This window comes from Cupressus sempervirens, chromosome 1, assembly GCF_028749045.1.
Source record: "Cupressus sempervirens isolate cs-2001-9-10 chromosome 1, ASM2874904v1, whole genome shotgun sequence".
In the NCBI taxonomy this organism is placed as follows: Eukaryota; Viridiplantae; Streptophyta; class Pinopsida; order Cupressales; family Cupressaceae; genus Cupressus; species Cupressus sempervirens.
The window spans coordinates 238,014,502-238,026,696 of NC_143118.1; positions in this window are offsets into that span (position 1 = coordinate 238,014,502).

The following is a 12,195-nucleotide window of genomic DNA, read 5'->3' on the forward strand; positions in this document are numbered from 1 at the left end:
TATATTGTAATTAATTATTTTGAAATAGAATTAAAAAATAATAATGTATTCATATATAAATATTATCACCTTTTTTTGTTTATGAGTTGAAACATGGTTACCAATGGAGGAGGATTGAATGAAGAAATCAGATAGAACCTTAATTCTATTAAGGATGAGATCCTCATGAATGAAAGAACATCGTCTAGATGGAAGGCCCTCTGGGTTAGACTACTTGAGATGATATCCATTATAATATTTTGCACTAGTCTCTTCCTTTCTCAGTATTTATGCATATGCACCTGGTACTTACTCTAGTGTAACTTTTTTAAAAATCTATCTATATATATGTGTGTGTGTGTGTGTGTGTGTGTGTGTGTGTGTGTGTGTGTGTGTGTGTGTTTAAAAGAGATATCAATAAATTAAATAAAATGATAATTTATTTTTTATTTTTAAAAAATAACTTTTAAATTACTTAACATAAAAATTTAAAAATAATCATTTAGATTAATTTAAAACAATAAACATTATACAATTATGCAAGTTAATGCTAATATATATTCTTACAAATACAAAATTGATACACAGTTGATTATACATCAAAAATACTATCAGTTATCCGCAGAGCAATCACGTCATGGCATGGATGGGCAGTCTAGCCCAATGCAAATATGTTCTATTCAGGTACAATAATAGTTCTATTCACATTATATATCAACTAAATAATGATCGCTTATATATCAAAAGCTAGTGCCAAGTACACGTGACCATCCTCTCTGATGCAAATTTTAATTAGCAGTAAATGTGTCCTATTCTCTGGCACCATATTTTGACTTGCTTGAAAAGTCACTATCTCGCTAGCCGAGAAGTAGTTGTTTCTCCAAGTAGCGAGGTAGTGACTAGTCAGAAAGTTGTGATAGGTTGGAAGCTTTAACTAAAGTGGGCCCTGAGCAAGTGATTTGTCATAAGGAAGTTGTGCAGGTTAATACCATGGTGGCATCCTATTCAACACGTGTAAGCTAGAAGTTCTTGATTCCACCGGAGCTCGCTATCTCGCTAATCGAGAAGTCAATATTTTCTCGGTAGCGAGGTAGCGACTTGCCTGAAAATGAAAAAAATGGTGGGGTCTAGGAGAGGTGATGACATTTGATATTAAGTATATACGCCAAAATGTAAGATAAATTAGTGACAGTGATACTTTGGACCCACTCCCCATGGATAAAATAGGTCAATGATTCTGAGTCATTAGATCAACCCGTATCAAGGGTTATCGCTAACTCGCTATGGAAAAATGTCCAAAGGTTTTGCATAGCGAGGTATCGAGTGAAGGACCCACCATTTTTTTCTCACATGCTATATCAAATGTTTGCTGCAAGATCAGAGCAGAATCAATGGTTATCGCTAACTTGCTATCGAAAGGTGCTTGAAGGATATGTATAGCGAGGTAGCGAGGTGATGACACGCGTCCCCAGTTATCAATGGGCCAAGCTCAAAGAACCAATATTAGAGGAAAGGTACAAGTGGAATTATTTTATTGGGTTGACCGCCAGTGTGTTAAGAAGAAATGTGAGTCAGCCTAGTTCTCTTTTCGTGATCGTAGGATTTTTCAAAAATTGATGGCACAAATTTAAAATAAAGTATGGTGCTGCTTTGTTGTGAAATTTGGTGCATTTATAATGAATAAAGGCTTCACGTGTGAGAGAAAATAGAGTATGATCTATGAGATTTTATCATTGCCAGTCTCATCAAACAAAGTTTTCACGTCCTCAGAGCACAACACCCTATTGATTGTATTGAGCCTAATAAAGACGTGAAGCAATTCCTCAGTTGTTCAAAGAGCAGTTACAGAGATTCAGAGAAGAACAAGTTTGGCCATCAAGTAAATACTCATATTATAACCTCTGTAGCATTCCAATTCTTTCATTACGGTCAAAATGCCTCCTAAGAAAGCATTTTTTGGGCAAGTTAATTATATGGATAGGAATGTTCATGATGACTTGCTAGAGTTACTCCCACAATCCACTACTGAGCCTACACAAGTTAAAAGGTTAACTTCTCTAGACCCTAGGTTAAGGATTGCAGATGGCCTCTATGATAAAAGAAATTGCGTTAGGGATGCAACTACTACACAAACTGGTCTTGTTTTGTTTAAAAAATGGTTTTCAAAGAGGAATTTGTTTGCCCCACATGCTAATGTTTGGAATTTTGATTTGGGGAAACTAGTCGTTCCAAGTGTTTTCATGGATTATGATTTTCTTGAAGCCATTGCTAAGAAATACGACCAAGCTATTTAGGTAGTAAGAAGAACTGATGGAATGCCTCTAATCTCAATTAGTTCATAGGAGATTAGGGAGGTTTTCAAATTAGAACCCTTGTTAGACTACCATGTGCCCATTAGTTTATCGGAATTGGAAAATGAGTACAAAGCAAAGAAGGATGAAATTAGGAAGGGTGCATTGAGGGCACATATTGGCACAATAGGAGATTTGCCAATAATCATTGCAGCTTCTAGGGAACCTTTTAAGAGGAGTCTTTTCACATCCCGGGCTGTAGAAATATACAGGACTCTGTGTCATGTTCTTGGTGAAGATAAGAAAGATTTCATGCCCATCAGCCTCATGTATATGATGATTCAAATTGCTTCTTTTGGTGTAGATGTTATTTTTGATTTTGCTTCCTTTTTGGCTGAAGAAATTCATAATGGTCTGGTGGGAATTGCAAAAGGGAAGGTGGATAAAACCTTTGGGCATTACTCTTTATTGATGTGTATGTTCTTGTTCAAAGGGGTGACCTATTTCTGTACAGAGATGGAATTGAACAGAGAAGAGCATGGGGAAGTGTTGCCAGTCTAGTTATGGAGTGTAGATATGACTTGGGATACTGACAATGCTAGTTATGTCAGGTTTGATAGATATTTTGCATCCAAGTTAAGGTGCCTCATTTCAATTGAAAATCCCAGGATCCTAAAGGCATTGATGAATCTCATCAGGCCCATGGATAATCCCCATAATTTAAAAGTATCACATAATTGGCGAGTTATCATTCCTTACCCTATTTCCATTGTATTTTGAATTTATGGTTACAAGGGTACACATCATGTGCTGCCCTATCAAGTACCTTTGAAAGTTGGAGTGGCTGAGATTTTATGGTAGCTAGGAGGTTTGGAGGAGTCTTACTTATTGAAGAGATCACTGGGGTCAATATTTCCTACATGCACAATTGCTCATCAGTTTGTGATTACAAAAGGGGGATGGCTCTTTCTATATAAGTTTTTAGATCAGTACAAAATGGCTATCTCCCATTCCCATTTTTGTGATACTGAAGGTTTTTACAATTAGACCTTAAGATACAGGATTAAATTGGGAAGTATCAAACATGACTCATACTATCTAGAGGACATTATAAGGAATGAATTCTCCTTGTAGGAGTAGGAGACCAAAAATGAAAAATGGAGAGTCTACTCTTGAGTTTTAGAATTTATTCATTGTTTTGATTAGAAATATAATCCTCTAGATAATGCTGGTATAGAGGCTGATAAGATAAATAAGCTCATGAATACTTTCCTTGAAATAATGGAAGCCATGAATGAAAAGAAGCAAAATTTTATTGATTCATTCCTAGACAAGGCCAAAGAGATTATGAGAAAGCTGGCTTTTACTCCAAAAGTAGGAGCTGGTGAAATAATTGTTCAAAAGAGATCGGGATACATTGTAATTCAAAATAAAAAGGTTCCAATAGATAAGGGGAAGCGGATAGTGGAATCCACTAGTGAAATCCTGGAAGAAAGACCTCTTGAGCCATCCCTAAAGAGAAGAAAATACATAAGAGAAGAGGGGTCAGATGACCAAGAGTATTCACCTGCCCAATCCTGTTTGAGGATTAGAGAAGAATAGCTCACCGGTGAACAGGTGAAGCAAATAGTGTCACAAGGAGGTATTTTTATTACCCAAGAATAAATTGATGAGGGTACCCTTCAAGAGCCTTCCCCACCCAGTTTGAATTTGACTATAGCTGACTATAGAGGCAAGGAATTGGACCCTGTACTAGAGAAGGCAAGTCATCAATTTCTTTTTTATGATAATTTTGTAAAATCTAGAGCTTTCCATCAGTTTACCTGGAGAGTGAACATGAATTTTTTTGAGGAAAGATGCACAAAATTGAAAGCAGAGCATCTAGAGATGGATGGATCTTCTATCCAAGGCCATGTAAAAGAAGAAATGACAAAAGAATTCTAGAATATGAGCCCTAAAGAGGGAAGGCAGATGGTGAAAGCACAAAATATCTTGTTGTTGCCCAATTGGGATATTGCTGATGCTTTAGTCTTTAATTCTGTTTCCAATAGATTAAATATCTAGGATCAAGAAAAAGAAAACTTTTAGGGCACTACCTTTATTCAGGATCAGGCTGCATTAGTCAATTGGTCTTTAAGGAGAGGATCTAGAGCTATGACACAACTAGATGAATCTAGATTATAGGGAAGCATAATTGTAAGAAGAGTTGATGATACCTCACATGTACAGGCAACACGTATGGGTGTGGATCATTCTTAATTTACTTTGGAAACTGCAAAAAAGAAGGAATAGAAAATGCTTGAATTACAAAGTAAGTATGAGAGGGTTGTAGAAGCATACAATCAAGAGGTTAAAAGAAGGAAAGAATTGGAAAACAAAATGTTAAAAGGAACCTCCAGGCCTAGAATTGCATATCCCCCAAGGCCACCCGTAGAACCTTTCAAGTCAACCCCAATTGTTGATATACCAGACAACCCTAAAAGACCTCTGTTTTATAGTATAGATGATTTTTAAGAAGAAAAGAATAAACTATATGCACTACATGTAGAGTTAAATAACAAATATGAAGAAAAGTTGAGACAGGGTGTCATGTACATGGAGGATAGGGTGGAATGGTCATCCTTTTTTGATTTGTTAGCAAGGATAGCAACTGCCAGGGATGAGATGAAAAGAAAAGAGGTTGTATTCAAACCCTTGGTACAAAAATGGAGGGAAAGGAGCAATGACATCACTTTAATGTATATGTTTATCATAAGCTTGACTTATCATCAGGTAGAAAAGGTTTTTGATTTGTTAAATAAATTACAAGATTTTGATGACAAACATGAATCCTTTCTCAAAAGGTTAACAATTTGTTTCTCTAAGTATTTGACTAGAAAATTTGATTTATTCTCGTGTGCTCTAAAAAGTATTCATAGAATAAAGGAAAAGGAGGAATGGAAAAAAGAATTGGATGACATTTTCTGAGGGAGGTTAAACAGAATTATTAATGAAAAAGGGTATTTGTTGTGGGAAATAAAATATGAAGAGCTGGCAAAGTACAAATCTTCTACAATGATATCAGAAAAGATCTTGTTGATTTGGAGGCAATGGAAAATTCCTTGATAGCCGTGCATAGGGAGGTTTTGAATTTTGATTGGCCGGATGATATTGTTTTTGGTGAGTGGAAAGATAAAATCATGCATTTGGAGCAACCTGTAGGAGGTGACAAAAAAGAAGATAGTACCGAGGTAATTGTCACCCTCATGGTTGATGAAAAAGATGAGGAAGATCCCCAACTTTGAGTAAGCATGCAGGAAACTAAAGATGATTCATCTCTAACAAATTTGAAGGTCACTTACTCTGATGATTCAGAGTAAATCAAGAATCATGTACATCCTCTTGTCTTAACAACAGAAGGGGACCCACCAAAATGAGCTTCTTCATGTCAAGGTCTTTTCTGTCATTCAAATAGTTTTGGCTTTTTGTGATAGGTTGTTTTCTTTTAGGCAAAGGAAACCTATCAGTCACAATTGCCCTTTGCTTGTTGCAACTCATGTTATATAAATGAGTTTTCAAGGCATTGTGATGGTTTGAATTTTGATATTTTTTGGAGTGTCAAGAAATAATATAGATGGTCCTGTGTTCATGTAGCTATTTTTGGTTTACATCCTTCAATGGTTTTTTGATGTATAGAATTAAAAGAATCAGTTACATATTCTGAGTTTTCTATGAAGTCTATTGGTCCTTGTATTAGTCATTTTGAAAGGATAATACAAAAGGGTATTTGCAAAATATTCTATGTCACTACTTTCTGTCTCCAGTTTATGAGTTTATTTGTTTTGAAGTCATTTGAACAAGTTTTGAGTGGGTGAGTGCAATTTGGATGGATAGTATATTAAATATATTGTTGCTTTTAGTTCAATGAATTATGTAAATGCTTCAATTTATTAGTAAAATTAATAAGTTCATGAAAGGGATCTTATAAGAAGGGAAAGAAGTGATTACTATTGATAAATACATTCACAAGTGGTTTGTATTAGATCTCCTACCAATAGTTTGAAGTTTTTCCCAATGGATAAGGCACTGGTTCTGGAAGTCATAAGTTCTTTGAAGAAGTAGATTGTAAATTCTACATGCCAAATTATTTCAAAAATCAAACTCATTTTCATTAAAGATTAATTGCTAGTCAATCACTTGTCTACATTTTCTTTCTGATTTATAAGAAGTTGCTATTGCCAGGAATTACTGTAGATCTAAGGAGAATTGTGACCAAAATCTGCTTAAAAGAGGATATGTATTAAATATGAAATATCAATTAATGGATAAAGTTGCAAGTGCAATAGGAATGGAAGATGAGAATCATAATGAAACTAAGATAAGTTTCATATAGCAGTATCTTGATCAGGTATCCTCAGGTATACCCACCTTGGTTTAGCAGGACCTAAAGAGTAGGAAACCATCTTTGGTTTCGTTGAAGTTGGTTTGAAGTGGTGAATTCATATAGCTGTGACTAGGACTTAGCTAATCCTTAGGTTATAGGCTTTTTCCATCGATATATTGGGCATTTTGTTGTCTAGTAGTTTTAGAAATCCAACACACTCTGTTACTATACTCAACCATGGAGGTAATAATGCTCTAGGGTTGGATATAGGTTTAGTGGAAAATGGATCCCAAGACTGGTTAGTTCAAGTTTGGCAAAAATCATCAAAAGAATGACAATTAAAAACATGATCTACTAAGTAAGAATCCAATCAGAACTCACGAACAGAAATTAGTTAAAAAAACATTAAAAAAACATGATGGACAACTCAACAAGAACAAAAATAGTAATCCTCATCCAGAACTCTTGTTGCATTCACAACTAAGCACATCTAGGGTAGTAACACACCACATTGAACAATACCAAATAAAATTCCTCCAATCAAAATTATTGAATTGAGAATAGAAACCCAAATTTTATCAAATGTCAAAAAAATTGAATAAACCCTAAAATAAAAAAATCACGTTCACAAAAACCCACAACAACATAGTTCAAGAAACAAAAAAAGTTTATATGAATTTTTATCATGTTATCATGATTTAATTATAAAATGAAAATTCTGAAAAGGCTAGTAAGAGAACAAAGCAGCACAAATAAAAGAGAATTAGTAATGTATAATGGATAAACACTTCCTATAAAAAATATTTATATTGGGCATACAACACAGACCAAGAAAGCATAAGCTCATATCAAAAAAACCAGATTGAGGGAGACCAAAGAAAAACAATAAATAGAGACTACAAAAGTCAAGCCTAGTCGAATAATTCAAAGCAAGTTGTTTCATGCACTCCATCATTATTCTAAAATAGCACTAAAACCTATTTAACCTTGAGATGTCAAGGTTTTCAGCAACTCTGAACTTCACTACAAAGAGAAGCAATAAAATGAAGAAAAATTCTATTTCTACCAAGCCAAACATAGAACAGAGAATTTGAACATCCCATCTATATTACACATTGCCATGGGTTGTTTCCTTTATAACAAATAAATAGCTTCTTTCCGCACTATAGCTGACCTCTCTTAACAAGAGTCCTGGCAGTTATGGAACCAACGCATGGCTTGAAAATGCCAATTAAGGATACCAGTAGCTTCAGAAAAAGGCCAAAATTGCTCATAATAACCCTGATCACTCTTTTCCCCTTCTACCAAGCCCTACTGCAAAATGTCATAAACAACCCTCAACATTCTCCAAGTGTCTAAACCTGGTCCAAACCTCTTTGAATTACATGTCACAAATTCACGCGTATCCTTTTACAAACCAATGTATACCACAAATGATGTCACAAATTCATGCTTATCCTTTTACAAACCAATGTTTACCACAAATGATGTAGGTTTTAATCATTACCAAATTTGAATTTAGCCATAATGGTCATTTAAGTCACCTAATGCATAGTTCAAAATATCATTATTGACAACTATTGCTGAGGGCAAAAAAAAAGGTTAAATATATAAAGGGAAAAAAATGATCAAATATCAAACATTGTAGGTAGCCACACATAAATCCCATATCACATTTGCATTGTATGTTATGGGCAACAGTAGTTGTGGATCATTTTAGACCTATGATATGCAAAGTGTCCATTTTATGTTAGTTTGAGCTTCACTTGGTTTCAACAATACTATAATATTCTCTACTTAACAAGGCCAACCACATGAAGGTGGAAGCTCATCTGGCCTCACCCACCTCCCCCTAACATCAATCTAAAGCACCCATTATCATCTAATTACATACTTTATTCATTCATTCATCCATTTATGAACTATAAAATTCAATCAATACAATCACATAACATTCATTAATATGATATAAAATCCATTAATACACAATACTAATCAAGACTTCATTAACACATAACAATATTCATTAACATAAAATAAACATCTGTATTAATACACATCATTCATACATAATTACTTAAAACAAAGTTCTTTCATTATCCAACAAGGTTTATCAAAGAAGATTTTTAAAACATCATTTCTTTTTTTTGTTTTTAAGAGCTCTCTTAAGAAAAGTGCTCATAGGAGCATCCACATCTGCATCATTCTCCTCTTCTAGCACATGTAATGTCAAATTACGATGGCTCCTTCTCTTTGGAGGAGCAGGAGGTTGCTGCACTAAAGGGGGCTCTGTTGCAAGAACAAGTGAATGGGATAAATTGGCATACTTTTTTTCTTTTTCTAACTGTTACAAGTCTGTAATTAAGTATGAGTACAACATAAAATGCATTTTTCTTACTTGAAAATGCCACATCATGTACATTAACATTTTGATCTACCACCACGTCAACATGTTGAACACTTGGAACATGGTCCACTCCTTCAACATGATGTTCAACATGCTCTGAAATATTCAAAAAAAGGATACATGTCAAATTCCAATTGAAGATGTTAAATTGTATTCATAATTGCATAATCAATTTCTAGTAGCAAATTAATACCTCCAACACTATAATGCACATCATGGCCTTCATCACGAGCAGGTTCTGTGGTAGGATATGAAGGCTGCAGTAACATGTTATGCACATTGTTATGTAGTCAATTTATGTTTAAAACTAATACCCAAAAAAATCTTCTCAACTATTTAATTTCATTTACTTTTCATCTAACCAATTTACCTGTGAGATATCATTTGGTGCACTGGATTGTTGGGCAAGGCTTATAGATTCTTCACGTAGGCATGCAACCACAACTTTATAGCCTTCCTTCAAAGCAATTTTTCTATCTTCATCTGTGACCTCCACATTGAAATCTATGCCGTATATTTTTTGCTTAATAATGTTAGTTTTCTATGTATGGTTTCATTAAACAAAACTATTTGCAAAATTATATTTAAAAAAAAATGAAATTTCATTGCTCTACTTAAAATTCGAGACTGGAGATTCATATAGCCACTAGAGCCAAGTTTGTGTTGGCCAACCTTTTCTACTCTCGCTTTTGTAGCCATGGATGCGTCCTGCAATATATGAAAAATTTCAAACATCTTAGATTATATATTTACAAATATCAATAATTAGTGCATGATTGCAATGTACTTAATACTATAATGACATACCTCTTTTTTCCCTGTGCTACTTCATTATCTCTATCTTCACATAGCCTTTTCTCCTTTGCATCTTCCACTATTTCATTCCACTCCATCGATGGAATCATAGGAGGACGTTCGTACTTTGGGTTATCCTTAAGAGCCCTTCTATATTGATCCCTCACAGTCTTTATATGCTTTGTTGCTCTTTTCAGAAGTAGGCCAGTGTCAAAAATATTTTTCCCAAATTTCTTCTCAATAGATACAATCAGCTAATTTTTTAATTCCATAGCTTGTAAATTCCATCTTTTTAAAAACAAATAGATTGTTAGATCAATAACTTTAATATATTATAATAAATAGAAGAAAAGAAAAATTATGTAGCAATGATATGAAACTACATACCTTTTATGTATAGTGGGTCCAAATAGTCTCAATTTCATATGAAAAAGATGATCAAAGAAAGCATTATTACCTACAAAAACATAAAGGATTTATTAGTCCAAAATGAGTAATGTAAAAGTAAACTAAATTTACACTTTAAATAATAACAATTTTAAAACACCTAGAAGCTTGTGTTCTTTGAATGAAAATATAGTTTTCTTATTCAGCAACAATGCCCCTTTATACGAACCAGTACTAATCACACGAACTACTCCAGGAAATGGATCAGCTTTAGTATTATTGCTCTCTATTGCTCTATCACTTGAAACATCATGACAATTAAATGAAATTTTTGGATTGCTCTCTATTGGTCTACCTCCCTGCCTATGTCCATGTCTCTCTATGTGTGGGTATATATATATGTATGTATGTATGTATGCTGGTGTGTGTATGCATGTGTTTGTGTGTATGCAGGCTTCTGTAGACATCATTTAAGCACTGATATGCTACTTCATTGTTCATCAACTTGTAGAAAAACATTACAAAATATAGCAAAACAAGGTTTTATCAGTTCTAGTGGGCATAGACGATGATGTTTGCATGGTTCTTGTTGCCAACAATGTAGCAGGCAATACTGGACCACCAATTGAATGAGGAGTCTGCACTTCATCATGAGCTGAAGAATAGAATATTGTTAGCAAAGACATTTGCAATGGATAAAGATCAAATGAGATACTAGCGAGAAATGTCCACAAAAAAAAAAAGTAAGTGTTATAATTTTGATCAAAACAAACAAAGTTTTACTTACACAAAGGTTGTGTGCAACAACCTTGACCATGTTCACCATGTGATATTGCAACTGAGACATATGTCTATACAAGAACACATAAAATTAGAGATCATGATCCATAAGATACTATAAAATATTAATATCTATTGAACTTCTATTATTGCTTACCTTCAAAGATTGGATTCTATGGTCTAATTCTATTCTCAGTGCTTCTTTCTCCTCACTTCTGTCACCCTTGATGATAATGTTAACAAGTTCATTAGTGTATCATTTCTTAATTTTTTGGGTGATGAATATAGGGTTAGTACTAAGGGAAATGTCATGTACATATGACACCCGTATTTCAGATAGCATTTGATCAGCGATCATTGTAGCTTTTTCCTATCATTTGTGACATCAAATATTCATATAATTTCATCAAAATAACTCCAAAGCCATAAAGAAAAGAACATAATAATATGACATTTCTTTCTATATTAACATTAAAATTTACAATAATGAATGTTTACCTCTATTGAAGGTGTCTAAGATGGTGCATTCATATCGCCCTATTAAAAAAATTAGTAAATTTTAGAAATCAGTAGCAAAATTAAAGTAATAGACTTACCAAAAAATATATTAATAATAAAGTAGATTGTATATGTAAATCATTTGTCTTAAAAATTTAGTTGTTTATATGTGCACTTTACTTTCAACCCATGACAAACTCAACTAACACCATGTGCTCTCCTAATTATAATCATATATTATATTATCTGCCCTCTCATGTCATTTAAATAAATAATCAACAAATAATAATAATGACCAAATTATATAAACAAAATTAATGTTATTTTTGAAAGCTAATATATGACTATTTTTCATGAATGTTTTAGATCACATTCTATGATTTAGCATCAGAATAAAGAAAGAAAGCATAAAGAGATGATTCAACACAGAGAAAATTGAGAAAAATCATTGACGAAATTTATATAAACATGCTTTTGTACAGAATTTAGGAAAATGGGCCTGTCCAATATCCCATTAACATCTTACTTGGATTCAACATTCACTACAGTGTAATAACAACTTCATAAATTCTGAAGTGTTCTTGGTACATGTATTCAAAATTATGAATTGATAACTATGTATTAGTGATATTAGATTTCCACAATATATTATATTGAACAACTAAATAGTTAACATGCTAGTGAAGGATGTGTGT